The sequence below is a fragment of the Triticum urartu genome, chromosome 7, assembly GCF_003073215.2.
Source record: "Triticum urartu cultivar G1812 chromosome 7, Tu2.1, whole genome shotgun sequence".
Lineage (NCBI taxonomy): Eukaryota > Viridiplantae > Streptophyta > Magnoliopsida > Poales > Poaceae > Triticum > Triticum urartu.
Window position 1 is genome coordinate 32,934,660 of NC_053028.1, and position 23,326 is coordinate 32,957,985.

General features: G+C 44.6%; 1 long non-coding RNA gene and 3 pseudogenes across 1 annotated transcript; all 4 read left to right on the plus strand.

Annotated features, from left to right (window-relative positions):
- Positions 1 to 9,521: 9,521 nt before the first annotated feature.
- On the plus strand, positions 9,522 to 9,929 carry LOC125518252 (annotated as a pseudogene).
- Positions 9,930 to 9,937: 8 nt separating this feature from the next.
- On the plus strand, positions 9,938 to 10,989 carry LOC125518253 (annotated as a pseudogene).
- A 3,499-nt stretch (positions 10,990 to 14,488) lies between these two features.
- Positions 14,489 to 19,696, plus strand: LOC125518254 (annotated as a pseudogene).
- On the plus strand, positions 14,831 to 16,218 carry LOC125522788. Its single transcript, XR_007289967.1, has 3 exons — positions 14,831 to 15,059; positions 15,540 to 15,759; positions 16,031 to 16,218. It is a non-coding gene; the product is annotated as an uncharacterized LOC125522788 (long non-coding RNA).
- Positions 19,697 to 23,326: the final 3,630 nt, after the last annotated feature.

The following is a 23,326-nucleotide window of genomic DNA, read 5'->3' on the forward strand; positions in this document are numbered from 1 at the left end:
AGTTGGTAGAAATGTGGGTTTGGTTTGATGCCAACTGCGGTTGTACGCACAATGAATCATCCTTCCAATCTACCATAGTACACTAGCATCAATGTACAACCTCACATTTTAAACTCATGATATCCTGATTAGTATATTTATATCAACCATAATGTAAGAACATGCATGCACCTTACCGGCAGTGACATGCCCCATTAAATCCCACCGTCACCGAGCCGCCTTTAAAATGTGTCCATCCATCCCCTGCCCCCTCAGACCTTCACCACTACAGACACACATACTCATGCTCAAGGCTATTCTAGTGGCGCAGATTGCACCAAATTGTTTTGATCCATTGACTGGCTTCATACAGATTCAGATTGATTCAATCCCTCTATTGTTTGCTGCAGTTTGAAGCCAGCTGGTTTGGTTTTCTCTTGTTGCTATGGTGGCTCCGGTTGAGCATGCGAGAAATGTGTGGCAGCCTAAACATATTGGATTAGCTAGAAATAGAGTTAAGAACCAATTTGGGAATTGGAGGCATCCGGAAAGTGTTGTGGAGAAAGTCCCAAACATACAGTAAAAAAAAATAGAAGAGCTTCATTCTAATGTTTTGGTTGATCTGTGATGAGTAGAGGCTGCAGCGGCGCCGCTGTATACTATAGGTCTATTTGAAAACTATTTTTTTTCTCCATGATTGTTAGGGTATACAGAGTCGTCATCTTTTGTGAATTTTTTCTTCTGGTTATGAAAGGAGAGATATAATTTGTTCCAAAAGTAAACAATTTTTTGCTTTGAACTTGAATTTGGGCTCATTGTTGTTCATAGGGTGTCTATTGGCTTCCCCAAAGATACATTGATTGAGAATTTCTAAAACTAAAGTCTGAAGCAAAGATCCAGCTTCATAGGTTCTTGCCATCATTCCAATGGATCACGGTGCCTTAACTCCATGTAGTTTGCTCCTTGGGCCTTGTTTAGTTAGATGGGATCAACTGGGATTTTGGTCACATCTATGTGGATCAGACCTCATGGGCACTATTCTCGGAGGCGGTCTTTTTCGCATTTGCTTGAGCTGGTTGTGAAAAAGATTTTAGTCTAGTCATCGTCGATTAACACAACGTCAAAAATCGTCTCGACCCGTGGAACGGTTCTCAACGAAGCGTCCCTGGCAAAGTCGAGTCCTTCTTGTCCATAGTGACATGACATGTTCTCTGAAAACTTGTGGTCGGTGTCCTATATGGGCAAATCAAGGTGGGTATCTCCTCTGAAAGGATCGATATGGTTGACTAGAGGGGGGGGGTGAATAGGCAACTACCAATTTTTAGCTTTTCTTTACCAAATTAAACTTTGCATCAAAGAAGGTTGTCTATATGTGCAGCTAGGTGAGCAACCTATATGATGCAACAACAACAAGCACACAAGCAAGCAAGGGAACAAACACTAAAGAGCATGCACAAGTGAAGGTAAGAGATAACCAAGAGTGGATCCGGTGAAGACGAGGATGTGTTACCGAAGTTCCTTCCTTTTGAAGGGAAGTACGTCTCCGTTGGAGCGGTGTGGAGGCACAATGCTCCCCAAGAAGCCACTAGGGCCACCGTATTCTCCTCACGCCCTCACACAATGCGAGATGCCGTGATTCCACTATTGGTGCCCTTGAAGGCGGCGACCGAACCTTTACAAACAAGGTTGGGGCAAACTCCACAACTTTATCGGAGGCTCCCAACAAGACCACGAAGCTTCACCACAATGGAATATGGCTCCGAGGTGACCTCAACCGTCTAGGGTGCTCAAACACCCAAGAGTAACAAGATCCACTAAGGATGAGTGGGGGAATCAAAAATCTCTCGGTGGAAGTGTAGATCGGGACCTTCTCAGCCACTCCTGAGCAAATCAACAAGTTTGGTTGGCTAGGGAGTGAGATCGGGCGAAAACGGAGCTTGGAGCAATAATGGAGCTTTAATGGTGGAAGAGATAGGTCAAAGGGGGGAAGAAGACATCCTTTTATAGTGGGGGAACAATCCACCCGTTACCCCCCACTCAGCCCCGCAGAGAGCGGTACTACCGCGGGGGCAGGGCGGTACTACCGCTCCAAAGCGGTACTACCGCTCCATCTCAGCGGTACTGCCGCGCTACAGGAGAAGGGGCTGGGGCTGGGACCCAGAGCGGTACTACTGCGGAGGCAGGGCGGTACTACCGCTCGCAAGCAGCACTACCGCCACTACTACTGCAGCTAGTACCGTAAAACCCGACACGAGAAAATGCGCACTAGAGTAGAGGCGGTAGGAACACGGAGCCACAGCGGTACTGCGGCTGAGGCCACCAGCGGTACTACCGCTCCGAGGAGCGGTACTACCGCTTGCTGAGCTTCAGCCGTACTACCGCTATACTGCAGCTAGTGCCGTAAAACCCGAAACGAGAAAATGCGCACTCGAGTCGAGGCGGTAGGAACACGGAGCCGCAGCGGTACTACAGCTGAGGCCATAAAGCGGTACTACTGCTCCGAGGAGCGGTACTGCCGCTTAGTGAGCCTCAGCGGTACTACCACTGTGGCCCGGTACTACCGCTGGGTCCAGGAAAAACCACAAAGGGAGAAGAGAGAAGCTCCATAGAGACGGAGAGAAAACGGTGGGAGAGAGAAGAACGTGTACGTGTTGATTCCACCCAAACCATACCGAAGCAGATCCCCTCTTGATAGTACGGTGACTACTACGAAACTTAGTCCACCAACAAAGTTACGAAGGAAGCTACACCGTCTTGAGTAGAGCGCCGAGGGGAAAAAAATCATTGCGTGCCAAAGGATGAATATCTGAAAGAAACCAAAGCACCCGATTAGTCCGCAAATGCATTGTCATCAATCACCAAAACACCGTAGGGATAAATATGCCCTTACATCCTCTTTCGATGATGCCTCTGCCCCGCCCTGTTCCATGGTGAGCATCTGATGTCCACGCTCTCCCTGTTCAGTAGTAATAATATTCGTATTTAAGTGTTTATATTAAGGGCCAAGGGGCCCTATTTTAAGTCCCCCCCCCCCCCCGCCACAAAAAAAAAATTCAGGACCAACCCTGCTCCAGGCATATGGATGCAACTACAAGAACAACAACAACAACAACTTAGAATCGATGCTACGACCCAGTTCTTTTCGTGCAGGATTCTGCAAAGTCAAGATTCTGGAAAATGCTCACAAAATATGTCCGCCAATTCTTTTCTGTGATGCAGTTTGAGGTTGTGGATTGATTTGTGTGCTAAAATCTCTGTACTGCCCTTAAAAAAGTGTTTGAATTTTTAACACTTTGTTGTTTCGAGCAATATTTGGTGGAATATGAGCACGCAAGCTAGTTCTAAATGTTACGATTATAGAGGGAGTCTACTAAAAATAGAAGGACTAATTTCTAGCTATGAGACTGACATAAATAGCATCACATGTTGTGGCCATGGTACCATCATCTTCTGATGGTGCATCATTGGCGCCCATGGGGCAATGTGTTGATTTAATCGCAGCTTCTCTACAGGCACATCCATAAAAAGGAATGAGTCGTATTATCCCAATTAGCTTTAGCTACAATGGCTTTCTCCAAATGAAACATCTAGCCATCAACACATACATACATCATCTATTCATCAACACATAACAAAATTACCAAGCACCAAGTAATAGTACCAAATTATCCTGATGGTGTGTTGGTGATTCTAGAGTTCCCGGATATTTTGAGTATGACATTGAAGATCTTATATGTGACACCATATGGTTTGAACCGCTGAAGAGTGGAAGCTCTACAAAAATTTCAAGTGCTATGCACGGTCTTGTAGGCCTCATTTGGTTATGCGGGATCCCCCCCCCCCCCGGTATCCCCGATAAAATCCAGGGCTCATGACCCACGCGATGAATCAGCCCGTGGAAAACCAACTGATCATTTGGCGTGTGGGTTCAGTTGAGATGGATTTAACAACCACCTGTGGAAATGGTAATATTTTTTCGATTCTCCCACATGACCCACTGCATGCCACCGCGTGTGCAGCTTGTGAGGATAACTGGAGTTATCTTACGTATAATGCATGTCTCTAGCATGGTCTTGACATACACCCCAATAGTATATAGTATGAATGATCTTCCCAATCTACCATAGTACTAGTAATAATGTATAATCTCACAATTTAAACTCATGGTACCCTGATTTAGACATTTATATCGGCCAACTGATAAGAACATGCATTGCCCCTTATGGTTGGTGACATGCTCCTTCAACTCCCACTTTCACTGAACTGCCTTTAAAATGCGCCCCATTTCCCCGCCCTCGCCCCCTCTCCACTCAAGAGTGACATACTCACCCTTAAGGCTATTATAGTGGCTAGGATTGCTCAAAATCATTATCAGCCATTGATCGGTCTCTTGTAGGCTGAGAACAACTCGACACCTCGCTGTTTTCTTCAAGTGATTCTATTGTTTGCTACAGTGTGAAGTAGTTTCACTTAGTTTTCTCCTGTTGCGACGAAGGCTTACAGTTAGTACATAAGAAATGTGTTGTGACTGTGTAAACTTGTTGGATTAGCTAAAATTAGAGTTCGGATCAAACTGGGAGTTGGAGGCATCTAGAAAGTTTTATCAAGATTGCCAGACTGACCTTGTGATAAAAAAATATTTTAAAAATCTTCACTTGACTGCTTTTATTAATTGAGAAACAGTTTTTAAACCCATCCATATATTAATTAATAAATCCATCCATTTGTATATCTTTTCCCTATATCCCTAATAATAAAGCACGGATTGACTCCGTGAGTTCATCGTCACAATACGCTTCTTCCCGTAAGTTTGCGCTTTCACTTTAAATTTAAAACATATTCAAGGTGATTCTAAATTTTGTTTAGACTGTTTTCGAAAACTCCACCTGTCGTATCAAATATTCAACCCGCGGTCCACAAGCACACAGAAGCACGGGTTCTCCTCGCCTCCCGATCCCAGCCGCCATGAGGCGATCCCGGCGACGCTCGATCCGGTGCTGCGAGCTAGGTTCGAGCAGCCACCTCTCCGGCCTCCCCGCCGGCGGCGCGCCGACGCGCCGGTCACGCCTCTTCTCCTCCCCTTCCCTCCTCTGCTCTTGCCCCCTTCTCCTCCACCCAATTTTTTTCAGTCCGTCTCAATTCGCTCGATCCACCCCTCCTGAGCGGCGGACAGTGGAGATGATGAACAGGCCGCGGACGCCAGTCGAAGGCCTTGAGAAGGACTGCGCGGTTGGACTCGAGAGCAGCTGCACTAGAGGACACCATGGTCTTGGCATTGCTGCCCCGCACGAGAAGAGGAGGGTTCCCTCCGCCGCCGCCGAGCCCGCATCCGTCCTCTCCGCGGTGCCCGTCCTCGCTCCGCCGTTGCCAAATCGTACGAGATCGGCAGGATCCGCTGCATCTTGCGCGCCGCCGCCGGTGCTTCACCTGTTGCCGGCCTCCTTCCAGTTCCCTTCGTCGCCGAGGACGAGCACGCCAAGTTCCCATGCCTTTTCCAGCGGTCATTATGACGAGTTGTTCCCCAACTGAAGGAACAGATCAAGGCCATGGGATCCAGCCGGTGAGAGTCCCTTGACCGCATCACCTTGCTGAACACATGGTGGGGGGCGGCATGGACGAGCTGCTCGTCGGCATCCATCCCCTGCACCCAGCCCCCGCCAACCATGGCCGCCCATCACCCTCGACGGCGCGCGCCTCCAGCATCCCGAGAATCAGCGCAAACCTCCCTGGGAGAGCTCCTCCTATCTCCAGAGGAGGCGCATGAGCCGAGCCCAGCCATCACGCGCCCGTGGCCAACAACAACCTCCAGGTCGCATCAGCGTTCGGTGGCATGGGCATGCTCTCCACTGATTGATTTTTGTATGGAAGATTTTTCTGAGTGGGGGTCAGGCAACGCCCATGGGTGCTGTGTAGGAGTACATGTTCAAGACAATCAACAGCTTCTTTGATGACTTCCTCACCTAATGGAGAGATACAATTTTGGGACAGTGAATAGATGTCTAATAGGTTTGTTGGCTACTTCTGAATGTTCATAATTTGTAAAACCATTCAAATTTACTATGATTTTGCTTGAACAGGGGCACCGCCGCATGAGGAATGACACTTTCTGGCTAGCAGTGGCGACGACCACCACTGGACACGAGGGATCAACATGCTGACTGAACGAGCTCGTCCTCGGAGTTAACTTCCACTACTTTCACTGATTTGGACTCACTTCTCTTCAGTCCAAATATTTGGACTCTCAGTTAACTTCCTGCTTTTCAAAAGTTAATTTAGTTCCACCATTTGAAATTCTTCAGCAACAGTTAGTCGTCGGCCATGAGGCGGTTAGAGAACATGGTGACTGTAGCATAAGCTACACAGCCGGTTTTTGCTCCGATCACCTGCCTTGCTACTTGTGCGTGATTATGATCTGATTTGTATGCAACTCTGACATGTGAAAATGATGAAGCTGCCAGCTGGTTCTTTGCATGTTCCAGAGTGTGTTCGTTTAATTTTGATAGAAATTTGGTTCTCAGTTCTTGGATGCATAGCTCATCTACTGTAGCAGTTATCTTTTGTTAACTGCAACAGGTAACTTCATTGTTACTGTAGTGGGTTCCTATTATAAATTGAGAAAAAAATAACTGATGCAGTTAGCTGTGAGATGCAGTTCTCTTTGGAAATTGATGGTCCCGTTAGCTTTAGGAAAAACCAGAAAGTTTAATTTGCATTTTACAAAACAATTCATCTTTTATGGTCCAGTTAGCTTTAGAAAAAACTAAGGGACGTTCTGCAGTTTGTTTTTCTTTTGATGAGAAAATGTAGTAGTTAGATGAGCACTCCCGCCATGGTTGTAGGAGGAGAGAAATGTAGTAGTTAGGAGTTTATTTGTCTTTGTTGCTTCGGGCCACAAGAGAATAACTGAAAAATTGTTGTAGCAGTTAACATGTAAAAATGTCACAGTTAATGTGTGAGAGAAAAAAGTTACTGTGTTACAGAAAAAGGAAAATATTTGTTGTACCAGAAGTTAACTATTCAATTTACCAGCAGTTTTTTTTGCAGGGGTAATTTAGCAGCAAAATTAGCATCTTTTTCCTTCAGTCCACTTTTCGTGTGCGTTCAGTCATGTATTGCCGTCTCTATTTGGCATGATTTGCAGCGAGTTTCTTTGGTGTCTATTTTTATTCCAGTGCCTTGTTCTTTCTGGCAAGACAGTGTTTGTGTTAATGCCTATGGTAGATTAGCATGTATTATGATTAAGAACTACAATTGATCAGCATATTGAGTAAGCAAGATGGTCGGCAATCAAACTGAGTGCTAGCATTAAGCTTGAATCCTGGTCGTTCCTTCTCCCCTTCTCTGTTTTGCTATAGTCTGAACATTCTGAATTTTGAATACTTGCAGGTACCTTCTGAACTGAACTTTGAACACTTGCATGTAGATTCTGAACTGAAGTTTGAAGGCATGCAGGCAAATTTATTTCAAGCATCGGGTTTTCTTGGGACCCGACACCGATGAGGTCGGAGACGATGGTTCATGGCGGAGGCCGTCGACAACGGCCAGGACACAAGGTTGCCGGTCTACAATCTGCTCCAGCATGCTTCGTATGTTGTCCTTCTCCCCCTCTGCTTTTTCCGTACTTCTCTCACCTTCGTTTCTTTTTATTTTACAGAAAAAAACCAGCACGTCGCCCTCGCGCGAGTGTTGAATCAGTCGTGTGAAAATTATATGTGACATTTCTATGCCCAATATGTGCCGGGGCGCCGCCGCTGCTCCGTGCCTGCCACAACATCAACCGCCACTAGCCCTCATGTTTCTGCATTGTCTGCACCAAGGGCGTGGTAGCCCGTGCAGCCACCTCAAGCGTCCTTCATCGCCCATGCCTATGTCCCCTGTGTGACGCGGGATCCGCCTCATCAGGCGAGGAAACCGGCACCTCGGCTGCCATCTCACACATGTCGGCATGCACCTGGGTGTGCGGTGAGAACAATGCATTTTCCCAATAGGACATCTTTCTTTAGCAAACTTTATGTTTTTACAAGGATAGTTTGCAAGATAGTGATACTATCGTACGTATTGTAGTGTCTACTGGTGACATAGTTTTTAGTAGCCATGGTGACATCAGGTGATCCTTATGAGCAGAACTACCATGACAAGCATAGGGGTCAATAGAATCTAGAAAGTTGCATTTTATTTGCTCTATTAAAAATGGATTCAATTTCAATGAAAATCGTTAACTGGGCTCCCATGATTGCGGTGGTGTATTATTCTGCAAAAAGTAGTTTTGTCGCCTTTTAATGTTTTCATTCACATATGTGGTCATATATGTTGCCTCACATGATGCGAGTTATCAACCATGTAGACGTAGTTCTTATCTTTCTTTTCATCACACTTTTGGCCAATTAATTAGCTTTCGTTGCATCATACACACATCTGGATAATGAATAAAATGATGTACCTTTTGGATTACTTCTTCACCAACATATGTTCCACTCTACATTTGTCTTTTGGATTACTTCTTCACCAATTTATGTTCCACTCTACATTTATATCAGGAAAAACAGTTGTCTATAGGGACCTTGTATATAGTGGTTTTAGTAGGCATGGGTGTTTGCATTTTTCTATTTTCTACCAGTTGCAACGCACGGGCCCTTTTGCTAGGTATGTAGAAAGCTTTGGTATTAGTAACTGAAGTATTCACAGTGCAGGCATTGGAATACTGATGTATTAAATTACTATAGTTTCAAAAAAATATGTTGTATCTGTTTGGCTATGGCAAGTATCAATGTGAATTTTTTATTCTTGCAGTTGCTACACTGGTATTTTAAGTTATTTTTATTGCAGAAATAATATTCAATTTAGAGACACAGACATAGCAGAGGCGACCATGTTGTATCCAAGGTGGCATCCCCACATCATTCAAATTCCTTTTCTCTGTGATGCATAGATGAACTTAATTTGGCAGGTGTAGAGTGGTCGGCAGAGGATATTACTATTGTGGCATGGGTTAACTTCATATATACAAGTGCAGTGTTACCTTTAGAAATTTCATGGAAGTATTTGCTGGTGTTTTCTCGCTCCTGATTGTAGTCAATCCTTACGAAGGATGGTGTATGGACTGGCAGCCGTCACGTTCACCTCAACAAGTTTATTTTTTGAAGTTTTAATCATTGCCTTGCGTAGGTGCGGTTCAATGATAACTCGCCTAAGGATTGACCACGTTTGAATGCGCAGATGACGTGGATCTGTGGGGTCTTTAGCCATGTTTATCAGACTAGCAGCGTGTGATTTTTTCTCCCGTTGCAACGCACGGGCTTTTTTGCTAGTCTATCCCTAATAATAAAGTACGGATTGACTCCGTGAGTTCACCATCACAATACGCTTTCGCCCAGTCATAATACGTTTTTACAATTCGTATAGACAAAATCATAATATAAACGAGGTGGTACTAATTAGCTCTAGCTAGATTGGTTGGTTGATTCGTGTCAACAGGCGCTCTCTTCCGAAAGTCCACCGATTACGTGGCCTCGACCTCATTGCTATCAGCAGCGGCGGCAAGCATGCAACGGCAAGAGGAGTCCAGCGAGGACATTGTGATCGTGGGAGCCGGGCTCGCCGCTGCGCTCGGGCTGCACATGAAAGGGGTGAGGAGCGTGGTGCTGGAGTCGTCCCCGGCGCTCCGGGCCTTAGGGTTCGCCTTCGCCACCTGGCCCAACGCCTTCCGCGCGCTCGATGCCCTCGGCATCGGCGACCAGATCAGGAAGCTCCACCTGCACATCCAAGGGCTGCGCGTCATGTCGGCGTCCACGGGTGAGATAGCGAAGGAAGTGGACTTTAGGGACGAGTTCCGCTGCGTCAGGCGGGATGTGCTGATGTAGGTCCTGGCGGCGGAGTTGCCGACAGGCACCATCCGCTACTCCTCCAGGATCGTGTCCATCGACGACGGCGCCAAGATGCTCCACCTCGCCTGGCAAGCATGCAACGGCAAGAGGAGTCCAGCGAGGACATCGTGATCGTGGGAGCCGGGCTCGCCCCCGCGCTCGGGCTGCACATGAAAGGGGTGAGGAGCGTGGTGCTGGAGTCGTCCCCGGCGCTCCGGGCCTCGGGGTTCGCCTTCGCCACCTGGCCCAACGCCTTCTGCGCGCTCGATGCCCTCGGCATCGGCGACCAGATCAGAAAGCTCCACCTGCACATCCAAGGGCTGCGCGTCATGTCGGCGTCCACGGGTGAGATAGCGAAGGAAGTGGACTTCAGGGACGAGTTCCGCTGCGTCAGGCGTGATGTGCTGCTGTAGGTCCTGGTGGCGGAGTTGCCGACGGACACCATCCGCTACTCCTCCAAGATCGTGTCCATCGACGACGGCGCCAAGATGCTCCACCTCGCCGACGGCTTGACTCTCCGGGCAAAGGTGCTGGTCGGCTGCGACGGGATCAACTCCGTCTCCGTGGTGGCCAGATGGCTGGGGCTCACCAAGCCGTCGCACCCCGGGCGCTCCGCCACGCGGGGCCTCGCGCGTTACCCCCGACGGCCATGGTTTCCCGGCCAAGTTCTTGTTGGCCGGCGTGGCCTGGGTACTTGGGCGGCAGAACGGCTCGTGGTGGCACGGCGGCACGATGGTGCATGCGACGCGGCCTTGGCCCATCGCAGTGGTGCCAAGAACGCGATGCTCGCGGCCAGGTAGGCCAAGGCGCGTGGGCTGTTCGGGAACGCGGTTGCCGTTGGTGCATGGTGGTGACGGTCAGGAGCGGTGCAGTAGCGACTCCTGCAGACAGACGTGTGATGCTTGAGACAGCGCACGGGAGGCGGAGGCATGCGAGTGAGAGCCGGCGACGCACATCAGATGGCAATGGCATTGAGGCTCGGCACCGGCACACCAGCGGCAGCCAGCAACGCAGCGAGCGGCTGCATCGAGCCGTGATGCGAAAACCAGCATTCCAGCAGTTGCCTGACAGCCCGAGCATGCACTGCTGCGGAGCCAAAGCACGGCGGCGAGTGCAACCTGTTCGGGAACGGCTGCACGCTGGCTAACACTCGAGGCAGCTCCCAAACAGTAATATTTCTACATATATTACACACGTATTCTATTTGTTTCTCTTCACAATTTTTTAATTTCATCGTACATATAGCAATGTATGTATATGCACAGTGCCAATGCATATGATAACAATGCAAATCCCTCCCATTGCATGTTGTATTTTTTATATGGATTACATAGTTCTGCAAGTGCACATATATATGCCAACAAAGCTAGCTTATACTGGATTTTATTACTATTGTGCTCAAGCTACAGTATGAAGCTTTAATTAGTACTTAATTACTCTTCTTGCTATGCTTGCAGAGGTAGAGGAATCATGCCTCATATGCAGAGTTACGCCTCATATGCAGAGTTACGTATACTTAAGAATCAGGTGCAATTTCATCGTATTTTTATTACTTTCTACGGCTTCTTCTCCGAGTGCATATTTAGTGTATATATGTAGAACAATGACATCTATGCTGATATGTGTATGCAACTCTCCTTATTTTGTTAGTTTCTACAAGGGTCTGTCACAATTTTGTTTTATTTGTCTGGGGTGATTTATTTCCCACTGCTTGTAATTTGTGGTAGAGAAATTGAGAGGGAGGCCCCACTAGGAGAGTTTGCAGTTTGTGTGTTGATGTTGCTTGCGGTGGTGAATGGAAAGCCGGTCGTGTAGCCGTCTGTTGCGTAGTTATGTGCCGATATTGCTCGCGGTGGTGAATCGGAAGGCCGTCCGTATAGCCGCCTGTTGCGTACCATGGTGGCAGTGGTCAGCCCTGTGAGGAGGAAAGAGAAGATTGGCATGTCGATCAGTGGGTAGCAAGAGTTTCGCGCTGATCACGTGCCCCTCAAGCACAGGCACGCGAAGATAGACGACAATAAGATTGATCATACGGTTACGGCTAAAAGTGTAAGTGGTCAGGGGGGATGGGGGATTGAGGAGAGATGGCATGGAACTCACCAAAGTAAATGGGAGGGAACCGATGAGTGGGGAGGGATGCATCGGTGATGGAAGATGGGTCTGGTTGCTGAATTGCTAGCTAGGAGAGCAAATCGTCCAGTTGTGGTTCATGAAAATTTGTGTTCGCTCCGTAGAAATGCACGAGCATAAAATATGTATACCCGTTGCAACGCACGGGCTCTTTCCCTAGTTAATTAATTAATTAATCTATTTCTAATAATAAAGCACGTATTGACTCCGTGGGTTCACCGTCACAATACGTTTTCTTCTTATGTCATAATACGCTTTTACAATTTGTATGGACAAAATTGTATTAATTATTTTTATTAATTAATAATAAAGCATGGATTGACTCCGTGGGTTCACCGTCACAATATGCTTCTTCCCGTAAATTTACGCTTTTAGTTTAAATTTAAAAAGTATACGCGAGGTGGTACTAATAAAATTTGATGCATCCCACGCTAGCCTCGCTAAAAAAACTGTCACGAAACCTGGGCCAGCCCATGAAGGATACGAATCGGCCAGCTAAAAAAACATGGGCCGGCGTAGCGTAGGTTATCTGTCACAATTAGCCGAATTTTCTTATGTTAATCAGCTTCGCCCGTCTAGCAGAATTTCTAGGTTGATCTGTCTTGGGCGTCAGTCCATCCATCCATCCTTTGCGACGTGGCCCAAGAATACGGTAAAAGTATTTACTCGATCGAACTCCTAATCCTAACCTCACGAACTGTTCACAAGATAATCCCATATCATTTTTCTTTATAAAATTCCACCAGTTTTAAATATGTTAGTGAGCTCAAAACAATAAGCAGCCTCGAATCAAGGATTCTTTCAAAGAAGGAATTAATGGGAGAAAGATCCAACATATATTGGCCTAAATCGGTGTCTATAAAGAGAGAAGTCGGGAGGGAAAGGAAGGAGGGATGACAAAGAAAATGGAGAAGCACACAAGGAGATGGAGACCACGAGGTGCATGATAATAGAAGGAGGGATTGCGGAATTATTTAAGAAGGAAACAGCGTTAAACGGGAATTGAGGGCTGCCATGCATGATTTAAGAAGGAATCAGCATTAAAGGCAATTGAGTGCTGCCATGCAAGATGCATAATTAAAGGGTGGGGATCAATATACTTGAATGGGCTGGTTATTCTCTCGACCAACAATTATGTGTAGCGTTACACGGTGGGATGTCCTCTAGCAAAAAGAAACTGCGACCATTTTTTTATCAAGCATTCTGACTTGAGAAGAAATCCAAAAATATGACAACTTATTTCATGGAGGAGCCGATGGCTTTATGGCATCAGAAATTATCACCATCCCAAGTGGTAGGTGTAGGGTGTAGCTCATGGAGAGTGTCCCTCGTCGCCAACTCGACGGGATTAGTTTTCAAAGTATAAACACTCCCTTGCGCTGGCGTGTCTCAATTGCAGGTGTGTCATGTAGAGGCTGAGATCACCATGTTTGGACTGGTCACGTTCGAACGCATTGCCTTCAGATGGACACCGTGGCATCTATTGATGAGGATGGGAAGGAGTATAATTTCAACTAGAGGGCATAGACCTTTGGAAGGTCATGAGTTGTGTTTACTGAGCTAGGCGCAAAGGATTTTTTTTTCTTCCGTTGCAACACAGACATTTTTAATTAATGCACTTGACTGCTTTTATTAATTGAGAAACATTTTTTAAACCCATCCATATATTAATTAATAAACCCATCCATATATTAATTAATAAACTCATGATCCCTCACTACCTTGCCAACCCTTGAAAATCCTCTGCCACCATGAAGCTAGTATCCGCATATTGACTGGGAAACAAGAGTTTAGTTTTTTTTAGGGGTAGGAACATGACTGTTATGTTAAAGCTGTAACATTTTTTAGGAAGTTATTATTTTTGAGAATTTTTTTAGGAAGTTATAAAGCTGTAACATTTTTTTAGGAAGTTAAAGCTGTAACCTGATCGTAATATGCAATTTCGGCCTCGTTATTACGTAAAATAATGCTAGTAGAAAGCCCATTAGCCCCTGCGCCGGGTTCAAAAGTGGAAAGCCCCGTAGCCGCTATTGCAATGAGTCAGTAGAGAAGTCACGTCTTTTTTTTTGAAACGTAAGCGCTTATATACATATGCATACACTTATTCATATGAATGCACACACGCACATCCTATCCCTATGAGCACCTCCTAAAAACTGAGCCGGCATCTCATCTTGAAATTTACGAAGTCATCGTAGGCACCTCGTCGTCGATGGAAACGCCTCCTTCCAATTAATGCGCATTGCCGGAAATCCTGAAATAAATTCAACAATAAATGCGAGCACCATGACTTAACCCTGATGGGCTCGGATACCACAGTTCCTCAAACCATCCAACCACTAGGGATAAGTCGCGTTCGCGAGAAAGTAGCACCCGCACCTGGGGGCGGCAGTTCATCCAGGGGTTATTTACCCGCGCCTCGCCGCTTGCCGGAAAACCGTCTTTCAATCCGTCCGTGTGGGCGGAGGAAGGAGATCACGGAGGGTGAAGGACAAGGTCAGTTCCTCTAATCCCTCCCTTTTGTCCCTTGTAAATCTGCCCTTGCGGATCGATCTTGCGGGGCGCCGCGGCGGCCATGGAGCCGGATCTGGACATGGCGGCCACGAGAAAGAAGCTATAGGACGAGGTGCTCGGTAGGACTGGACGTCCGAGCGAGCTTTTCGGCTCGGCCCGAAGCTCGCTCCAGCTCGGCCCGTTACAGCTCGGCCCGATACAATGAACGAGCGAGCCCAGTTGGAAAAAGTGGCCCAATTCCCGACCGAGCCGAACCGAGTTTCGCCCGGTCCAACTCGGTGACTCACCCGAGGCCCAGCCCAATTCGTCCATCTCCATCGCACGCAACGCATTAGGGAACGAGAGAAGCAGAGAGAGCGCCGCCTCCCCCTTTATCTGCTCTGTGCTGCCTCGCCCCTTTCTCTGCTCTGCGCCGCAAAGCTGGATCGACGGCGACGAGCGACGCCGCGTCTCCTAACCGCACCGACAACAACGGGCTCGACGGCGACGGGCGACGCCACGTTTCCTCACCACGCCGGACGCAGACGGACGCGCCTCCCCTGGTTTCTCGCCGAACGTGACGAGCAGGAGCAGGTACCTCCTTCCTTTCCAATCCCTAGCTGCAACTCTCTGAACTACTATTATGCATGGGATGGATCAATTGATGGATGGATCGATGGATGTACTCATGTAGTTCTTCTGTCCCACTCCCTAGCCGTAGGTGTCTAAACTAGCATGCATCTGATGGATGGATGGATGGATCGATCAATCGATCGATGTAGTCATGTAGATGTAGGGCTAGATGGATGGATCATGGATGGATGTATTGTAGCCTGTAGGGCTAGATCTAGAAGAACCGGATGGATGGATCATGGATGGATGGAGTTATAGGGCAGAATGGATCAAAATTTTCATTGATTTCATGTGTAATTAGTTTTCTGTTGTTGATGATCTACTTGCTGTAGCATAGCAGCTTGAAAAAAAAACTACTTGCTGGGAAATTACATTGATTCCATGTGTAATTAGTTTACTTCTGTCGATGATTGACCGTGTGTTGTTTACTGATGTGTGCAGAGGCCTATCGTCGCAACAATAGACAAGGAAAAGGGGAAGGCGAATGGGAAGGAGAAGGAGAAAGAGAGGACCTTGGACTCCATTATGAAGAGTAAGTTGCCGGTCTCGGGGACCTCCGCCTCGACGTCCCCCTGACCCCACCGGCGCTGGCGTGCGTGCCGGAATCGCCGCTGCCTCTGGCTCCGCAAACGACTATGAGAGGGAGGCTACATCTTCCCAGGTATGTGCGTGCAAAATATATGTTTGTGCAAGCTCATGTATGTGCTGTTTTTGCTTTTTGAAAGTAAAATTTATGTGTGCCCAAGCTCATATGTGCTGTTTTTGGTATTCAAATGTAAAATATATGTTTGTGCAAGCTCATGTGTGTGCTTTTTTTGGTGTCCAAATCTCAAATATATGTTTGTGCAATCTCATGTGTGTGCTGTTTTTGCTATCCAAAAGTCAAATATATGTGTGTCCAAGCTCATGTAAGTGTTGTTGTTGTGTGCTAGGCAATGGAGCGTGATAAGCAAGTGAAGGAGGATCATGAAGATGTGGAAGAGGACGAGGAAGAGCAAGATACTTTGTTTGAGGTGCCGTCTGGGGTTGGTGACAAATCAGATTTAGATGAATTTGCGGATAGTGAAAATTTCTTTGTTTCACTGTCAATATTTGATGTTTTTGCTGTGTAAAGTTCAAACGATGTGCTGTCCAAAATTCAATAGAAATGCTGCACAATTCCTTCTCTCATATCTGTTCCATTGTTACAATTTTTGTAAAAGAATTCAAAGAAGAAAACTTATTTTTCATTACTATGACCATTTCTTAAAACAATATACTGTTGGATGTTTCATTTTAAGCAGTATAAACTGTTTTTCTTTCAAAATATGGGTTTAATTGCTGCAAAACAATCAAGATTGTGGACTATATACAAAGGTTCTGTTTTCTGTAAGTAAAAATGAAGACTGGTGGCAGCTGGCTTTCGAGCCGGCTCGGTCTGAGCCGAGCCATACCCAAAACGAGCTGAGCCGCTTGAAGTAGGCTCGTTGGCTGAGCGAGCCGAGCCGAGCCGAGCCGCTCCAGAGCGAGCCAAAGCCAGGCTCGGATCAAGCTCGGCTCGGCTCGGCTCGGCTCGTGTCCAGCCCTAGTGCTCGGCACCTGGCTGTGGGACAAGGAGCTGGACTCCATCGCGCAGGAACAGCAAGAGCGAGACGATGAAGGCGATTACGAGTACTATGAACCCGAGGAACCACATGAATTAGACCAAGAAGAAGAGGAGCTCCACTTTGGTGGTTCTTGGGGATACGGGTATACCTTCTACTACGAGGACGGGAACCCTTATTACGTCGCCGACATGGAAGAGATGTGGGAGAATCAGATGCGGTTTCCGCCGACCATGTCCAGCGCCAAGAAATCAAGGGGGGGGGGGGGGGGGGGGGGGGGGGGTCTGGGAGGGGTCTCTTCAGGTTGAGGGCCCGTGTCAGCTCGATCCAGGCATGTTATCTGCGCAAAGCTTGTGTAAGTGGCCACGCTTAATTGCAATTATGTGGTTTTTATTTTGCGAATCCACTTAGTTTTAAGCATAATACTATATGATGGCTACTGCGCAAAGCTTGTGTAAGTGGCCACGCTTAATTGCAATTATGTGGTTTTTATTTTGCGAATCCACTTAGTTTTAAGCATAATACTATATGATGGCTACTGTATATAATTTGAACCCAAAGATTCTAGAACATCACAGCCTGACAGATTGGCGGTCAATTTCTAAACATCAAGCGCCTGTTGGTTCATAAGTAGAATTTTTTATAAATACTGCCTGTTAGAATTTCTGTTCTTATTTTGATTTGCAGGATTGAAAATCATATGTACTTTTCTTATGGTTTATTTGGCATGCAATTCCAAACAGAAGTTTTGATTCAGTCCAATCTTATGAAAAAATAGGAAAAAACTAACGCCCACACGTGTGGCATCTTGCACATCACCCACACGCCTTCTTTACCACTCATTTTGTCACATATGAACAGATGACATAAGCAGGAATCGTTTTGGTTTTCCGCTTAAAAATGTTTTATCTCCCAATTAAAAAGCCGAATTAAAAATCCGCTTTCACCATTAAATCCATCTCGACGAGATCTTCAAAACTAGACCCCATGTTGATATGTTTTGACGAAAAAAAATTGTCAAGAAGTTGCCATGATGTTTACATTGTAGTTGACATATGCTTAAACTAAAGTTTCCATGTGGCAATTTCAGTTTGTAGAGCATGTCAATTTTAGTATTTTGATGATGGCAACTACAATACTTTTACCATGAAAATTATTTTTTGTATGAACCATGTCAATTTTAAGTGCATGTATCATGGCAATTTTAATTTATGGTTCATGACAAGTCTAGTTTCTTAATTTCCTGTTTTATAAATGTCAAAATTTACTTTTAAATGTAGAACAAAATAGCTGAAACATATCATGGCAACTTCAGTGTAAACACCATGGCAATTCATGTGCAATAGATATGGCAACTTTTAACCCAAAAAAATCGTCGAAATATATAGATATGAGATCTAGTTTCGAAGATCTCGTCACGGGGTATTTAATGGTGAAAACGGATGTTCAATCGGATTTTTTATTTAAGAGATAAAACATTTTAAAAACTGGAAATCCAAAAAGATTCTCACATGCATGCATGCTGTGACGTGATGCGGTCTATGTATTATAGGGCGTGTGGGTGAGTTTCGCTCCCACCACACGTGTGGTCGTTAGCGTTGTCCAAAAAATATTTGTTTTTGACAGCTGTGGCATGCACCTTATCCTTCAGGAAAATTTCTTACGTTTTTTATGTGAATCCACTTAGTTTTGAATCCTGCAAACCAACCGAATTATCAGGCCTCAAATATGTTTGTACCGGTGGCAAAAATTTAGAAAGTTTGACAGTATGCCTTTATTGGAAAAAATGGTTTGCATGTACATGCCCCTTTGAAGCTCAAGCAAGTCATATTCTGTATTTCTACACCATGTTCAATGATTTTCTTGTGAACCAAGGGAAGGGAGTTCCATAAGTCATAAAAAACATACCAAAGCATCTGTAAGGAGAAAATTTGAGAGAAGTCTTCCTTGGGTTCTATTCTAATATTCCCAAGTTCTAACCCGTATGACGTTATGCATGTATCGACATCACAACTTTTGATATCTAATGATTTGTTTTCATATTGCCTGCAGTGCCTCCATTGCCCAGATGGGAAAACCGTTGGGTCGACAAAAGAGAGAACGAACCTTGTCGACGAGCTATCCAAGTTTTTAGTTTGAATTTATCGTCACCTCATGATGCCGCGTTAGAGGTGTACGGTATGATTGCGTTCTGAGATGTACGAAACAATCAACTACGCAACTATATCTTTGAATACTCTAGAGACAAACCAAGTAAGCTTAAGCCGGTGAGTTATGTTGTACCTTTTCTTATTGTACTCTTTATTGAAGACTATTGAAGAAACCTCCAGGATATATGTCTAACTATACAATATACAGGGTTCTTATAAGCTTCAACCTCTACTTAACCCGCATCAAGGCATCTATGCGGTTGGGCTTGTGCTAATTGAATATCGTTTGCTAATTAAAGACCGAGAAGGTGAAGATGATAAGGTGTTATTAGACGGATATTCGGTCTATGCTCCATCTTTCTATGCAGAATATGAAAGGCTCCATTGGCACATTAACACTGGCCACCACGGCAGCGTCGATCTAAGAATGGCTTCTATCCCAAAGGCCGTGTTGGCTGTGTTGGAGTGTGAGGTGCATCATCTTGGGGACAATTTGTTTGATTCACTTACAATAACTGCGGTTTATTGTACCATGCAAGGGGGTGCTTTTTCAGTCTTCAATGGCAAGTTGAGTGTTTGCAGGCTGCCACCGGTCACAGTTTGTGTGGATTACACCAAGGATTTGACTATAGATTTATACACGCACAACAGTCACTCAGGTGATAACAATTGCTATCCTGATGGCGTTGTTGGTGATTCGAAAATTCCCGGATATTTTCATTACGACATTGAGGATATTATGTCTGACACCGTGTGGTTTGAACCGCAGAAGAACGGAAGCTCTACAAAAAATTCAAGTAATTTGTATGGTCTTGTAATGTCCGTGAAGGTCACATGGTCTAGCTTGTGTGAACCATGTCAGTAAGATTTATATGTGCAAGGTTTGTACACTTCCATATAGTAGTGATTTCTTATTTCTTAATTGGCATTGACTAGTTTAACACCTCAAAATGCTTCTTAGTCACTACTAGTAGTGGTTTCTTTTTCCTTTTTCACCCGACTGGCTATTCGGCACAAGAAAAAAAGGCGGACAGAAAGCTTTCGTGATATAGCAGCTTTTACAGAGTATTATACCAACATTCGAAAACCATGAGATGTACTCGAGTCATGTACAAAAAAAAACTACTTCTAAACAGATCCAAATAAAATCTGAAATGCAAACGATTGATCTGCCATTTACAGATTTAAAGTTTTGTGAAAATTACAATTCATTTGCGGGATGTAGAAAATAATAAACCCGGAGATCATGTGAGATAATATAATTCTACCTCCACAAAGATGTTGACTAGGTTGGTCGAGGTGGGCTCCAAAATGCTTCGGAGGATGCATGTGCTGCGAAGGATTAGAAACTAGCGCGAGGAGGACGGGGTGCACACCTATAGGTGTTCGACCGCCAGCTGCTTGAGCTAAGAGATGAAAACGACAGTGTAAGCCTGGAAGGCATGAAGCACAAAAATCCATTATTGGGGCACTATCAGTGATTGGCTCTTAGTAAGGTTTTGTAGGAAAAATGCTGAGGTGAGACATCAATTAAAGACGAGAGATATGAGAATTATATGTTGGTGAAATACGACTCTTAGCACATTTATCTAGGTATTGAAATTAAATTCTCTGATTTTTTTTGCGGATAATTAAATTCTCTGATCTGGTGTGACTTCTCTCTCTATTTTCTCTCATTCGATTCTCTCTACAAACAGACTACAATTTTAGATGCAAACATGATTCATGAATGAATTAAATATAACAGAACCTAGATATGCAACACATAAGTGGTTGTAATTTCAACACTTAGGACGATGTGTTTAGAACTATTGCTTGGGCATGCCCTTAGAATAGTGCACTACAGAAAAAGAGTAGTGCGCTGGAGTTAGTAACAAGAATTTCAATGGACACCACGAATGTGACACACAGCAGTTAAATCTCTCATTTCATTCTAAAGCCAAAATATTGTTTGTCCAAACATTAATGAGTGTGGTTTTTCAGAGCTCGAGCTCCATGATACTCCCATGAACAGTAAAAAATAGTAAACAAGATCAATAAAAATCTGAAACTTTCTGGCATGTATTATGACCAAATGTAGGTGCTTGCAAAAAAATTTGTCCACATAACATTCTATGACCACATACAAAAAATATTAAAAATGTGTTCAAACTTGTGTGCGCTATTGAGCAGAGCTTCTTTTTTTTTCTTGAACTCGTAGGATGTCATGTGGGCACCAAATTTTACAAGCATGTAAGACATTTGGTCAAAACTCATAAACAATGTCACAAAATTTCAGATTCTTGTACTTTTTTTAATTTTACTGTTCATGAGGGTACTATGGAGCTCGACCTAGATTACAACTTTCTGAACATTAATTTACCAATATCCTTACAATTTCTAGTTGCAGAACAATACTTTCACGAATGTTTTAAAATTTTAGTTACATTTGCAGTTGGAAAAGGCTTAATTTTGCACCAAAATCAGCAAAAATTTGGATGCCGAGAGATACACGGAGTGTGTTGGAATGGCTACGTCCAAAGAAGTGTGCGACCTCCGGTTTAGATGGAGTGACCAGCCACCCATTGAAATGCTAATATTTTCTCATTCCAGCCGCACTGCACACCTTGCCTAGCTCGTGCCAGCACGTGCGCAACACTAGGATTAGGCTGGTCGTAGTGGAGAATATCATATATTAATATCATGCATATGATACTAGTGTATGATAGTACATTCATAATGCATATAGTATCACATATGGTCTTATTTATTTCAATGCATGACACATGGTAACATAGAATTTATTATGATACGATATCATAATATGATGGGATTCCTAATACAATACTCAACTCTCTCTCTTTCTTCACTTAATTAATCCTATGCCACCTCATCAAAATTGCCTAGTTGGCAATACTAGCTATGATCCTCCCATTATGAGTAGCCTTAGAGCAAGTATAATAAGGTCATGTAGGCGGGCTATAAGACTTTATATATTGTATATTTGCTGAGTTGGATGAGAGAGAAGAGAAGCGGACCCTAGATTTATAGCCGGTTGTAACACATGCTCCAAGAAGCTATGTGAGAGTGTATGATAGGTCATGTGGTAAAAAGTAGTATTTCCTTGTAGCCCACTACTATACCTGTTGACTATTACAATGACTATAGATGATATGGCAACATGTTATAACCATCGGTCGGCTATCTATCTATCTATCTATCTATCTATCTATCTATCTATATCTTCTATACCTATACTAATTTGTGACTCCCTAAAAATTCCCACGTTAATCAGTAATTATGAACCGCTAATCAAGTGGGACCGAATTATTACGGTGTAGATCTAATCTTTAATCTAGAGAAAAAAATAGGACCAAAACTGATTCTTTTTGGAAAAAACAGATTTTTTGGGCCCGCAAGAGGCTCCGCGTTTAATCCCAAAAATATCTAATCTAGAGTGAGAAGAAAAAAAGCTAATTTTGTAGGCCCACACAAAGCTCCATCGTTTATAGCTTTAATCCAGAGAAAAAAAATAGGACCAAAACTGATTTGTTTGGAAAAAACAGATTTTTTGGGCCCGCAAGAGGCTCCACGTTTAATACCAAAAATATCTAATCTATAGTGAGAAGAAAAATAACTAATTTTGTAGGCCCACACAAATTAAGCTCCATGGTTTATCTTCTCAGAAAGTTAAAATTATATTCTACCATCCGATCTCCTAGGTCTTTCCAATCTAATCGTACTTGCATCCCATCCAGCAGTCCATGTTTGCCCCCGTTCTCCCGTTTCCTAGGTAGGAATCCGCCCCCTCTCTGTAAATGTCTACTTCGGCTCAGTTTTCACATAGATTGATATCGATCATGAAGGACATGTGTGTGCTCTGCAGATCCCTAACTCTCGGGAGCTCCATGGTGTTGCAAACTTGCGGGATTAAAGTAGGCGACGCAGCAGCATGTGTACCGCGTGTTAGAGAGAAGGCGGCCGCCGCCGACGCAAGTACGAGCTTCAGCGCTTTGACAGCCTCCTACGACCCGCGTCGACAATTACTTGAAAGAGAAAGGTGCACCATGATCTAAAATCGATTCTCCATTAAATCTTTTCTCTAGATAATTTGAGCTTAACTGTGAGAGATGGGATAACGTGCAGTATCAATCATGTCGGGGAAGGGACAAATTAGTTGTATATGTAATGGAAACTCTCACCCATCTACCATCGGTGTAGCGTTCAGCACTGCAGGAAGGCGGAGATGATGCATACAACAAGAAGGGATCTGTGTGGTCTGTGATGGTAGTGTCACGTAGCATTCAACAGCTAATTGATGCAAAGCGGGACAAGTGTAATCCTTTCTGTTTGTTTGAATTTTTTACAGAAAAATTTGATAGTAGTAACACCCTGATAGTCGTGTGTCCGTTCATGTTTTGCCCTGAAAACTAGAATGAGTGCAACATTACTACTGCCAATTAATGTAATTAACTTTTAGTGTCATCTCCTAGATTTTTTATTTTTGTCATTAGAT